Source organism: Sorex fumeus, unplaced genomic scaffold, assembly GCF_029834395.1.
Source record: "Sorex fumeus unplaced genomic scaffold, SorFum_2.1 ptg000047l, whole genome shotgun sequence".
Lineage (NCBI taxonomy): Eukaryota > Metazoa > Chordata > Mammalia > Eulipotyphla > Soricidae > Sorex > Sorex fumeus.
In genome coordinates, this window is record NW_026606104.1 from 35891887 (window position 1) to 35894377 (window position 2491).

At 48.3% G+C, this 2491-nt stretch overlaps 1 non-coding gene across 1 annotated transcript; it reads right to left on the minus strand.

The window, feature by feature from the left end:
- Positions 1 to 841: 841 nt before the first annotated feature.
- On the minus strand, positions 842 to 950 carry LOC130032191 (U6 spliceosomal RNA). The gene has a single exon (XR_008793750.1). It is a non-coding gene; the product is annotated as a U6 spliceosomal RNA (small nuclear RNA).
- Between the last annotated feature and the right edge of the window lie 1541 nt (positions 951 to 2491).

Consider the following 2491-nt stretch of genomic DNA (forward strand, 5'->3'; position numbering starts at 1 on the left):
CACTCTCAGCCTGCAGCGACCAAAGAGTATCTGCCCTGAGTGTCATCTGAACACGGACACGTGGCTCTTCTCTGTCCCTCCGGACTGGTGCTGCCAGAGGAATCATGAGGCCTGGAAGGAAAGGGCGGAGGTCCTGGGGTCCGAGCAGGGGAGAGGGTGGGAGAGTAGGTGAGGAAGCGCGGGTGACAGTCATGGCTCTGGCAATCCAAGAATGTGCCTGGATGTGGATGGAGAATCCCATTTTGTGGGAGAAGGTGAGTGAGGACACATGGGGGTGGGGGGGAGGTGAACCAGATGAAAAACACCGTCAGGTCTTGGTTGATTTTGTTCATTTGTGTTTGGAGGGGGGGGTTGTTTGTTTCATTTTGTTTTGTTTGTTTGCTTTTTGGGTCACACCCGGCAATGCTCAGGGATTACTCCTGGCTTTGCACTCAGGAGTTACTCCTGGCGGTACTCAGGGGACCATATGAGATACTGGGAATTGAACCCGGGTCAGCCATGTGCAAGGCAAATGCCCTACCTGCTGTGCTATTGCTCCAGCCCCAAATTTATTTGTTTTGAGTTTTGGTTTGTTGGGACCACACTCAGTGATTATTCAGGGGGTCCTCTAAGTTCGATGCTCCAGGGCCACTCCCAGTGGTGCTCAGGGGACCATGTGGTGCTGGGGATTGAATCTGGGTCTCCTACATTCAAAACATGTGCTCCAGCTCTTCGAATCATTTCCCTGGCCCCAAAATTTGGGTATTCTTGGTGTGCTCGCCAGATTAAAAATTAGTGTATGAAGCATAATGTGCTTCCCCAGGCAGTTTTCTTTTCAATTTCATTATAATTAAAAAAACACACACACACAGAATGTTGCATGAATTTGCATGTCATCCTTGCACGGGGACCAGGCTAATCTTCTCTGTGTCCTTCCAACTTTAGGATATAAGCTGCCGAAGCCAGCACTTTGTAACTTCTGAGCAATGCATCTATTCACACGCTTCAGAAACTAAAGCTAGAGGCTGAGCAGCTAATACAGATTTAGGTGCTTGTCTTGTGTGCAGCCAAGCCCAGCACTACCAGGAGTGATCCCTGAGCAAGCCAAACAACAGAACAAAATTAAACAACAAAAGACAAAAAACTAACTCAGGCCAGAGAGAAAATAGAGGAGGTAAACCACTTTCCTTGCATGTAGTCATTTCAGCAATGAACTTGGTTCAAATTGCCAACACCAAAAATTAAAAGAACAACAACAACAACATAAAAACAGACAAATATAAGGAAAAGTTCTTTCACATTCACCCTCATCTGTGATTCTCAAGGAACTTCCCAACATTTCTGCAGAGCCATACCATGAGACTTGACTCTTCGTCTTTTCTCCAGTGGACACAAATTGTAAAGGATTGAATAAACCTTAATATTTTCTCCTGACTGTAGTGTGCTATTGGATGCACCATAGCTTGTTGGGTGTTTTTTTTTTTTTGGCTTTTGTTTAGACCACACCCTTTGATAGTCAAGGCTTACTCCTGGCTCTGTGCTCATGGATCACTCCTGGGGACCGTATAGGATGCCAGGAATCAAAGTCAAGTCAGCCACGTGCAAGGCAAGTGCTTTACCCACTGTATTATCTCACCAGACCCTGGATGGACCATAATTTTATGCTGCATGGCCCCTGCCATTCACAGTAGCAACACTGTACAAATAACTGTCAGGGGCGGATATTGCAGGTGGGCGAGGAGTCCTGTAGGATGCATGCCCACAGGGGAGAGGGTGGCTGACTCAAGCCAAACCAGACCTGGCATCAGGGTGGACGTGGTCACACTGCTCTCTGCAGTGCAGCCCCATGAGACACTTTCGAACACTGTCCATCCTGCAAAGGACCCTCTCCCAGACTCCCCCGCCGATAGTGCCACCTCCCTTTGGCATCTTCAATGAGGGAGAGGACACGTGGTCATAGTTTCATGGGCCCAGACCTTCTACCAGTGAGCTCAGTGTCATTTTGCATGTGTAAAGCACACTGGGACTTTTCTGCAAACGGTCTGTGGGGGCTCTGGGAGACAACTCACAGGGCTGGAGCTCATTTCTGGCATGTACAGAGCTCCGGATATGCTCCCTGGCACCCCATGACCTCCCAAAGACTACTGGGCCCTGGTGGTCCTCAGTACCATTGGGGAAGTACCCCCCCCCAAAAAAAAACCTCTCCTTCTCTCCTTTCACATTCATTGCCTATTGTTGTGTTGGGTTGTTTGACTCATCAATTTCTTTGTTTCTCAGGAGCAAAACTAGCCCAATTTTGTCCCTCCTGTGCATTGCAAGCTTCTCTCCAGCTGGCCCTTTGTCTTTTGCATTAGCTGAGGCAATGATGGGACGTTTTTAGCTGGGACACATCAGCAGGCATGGCCCCGTTTGTGATGGCTTCTAGATTTGCGACTGAGAGAGAGTTGCTAGATCCTCAAGTCTTTCAGAACTTATCCTCGCGTTCTTCTGTGTTACTTTCAGAAAGGCTTAT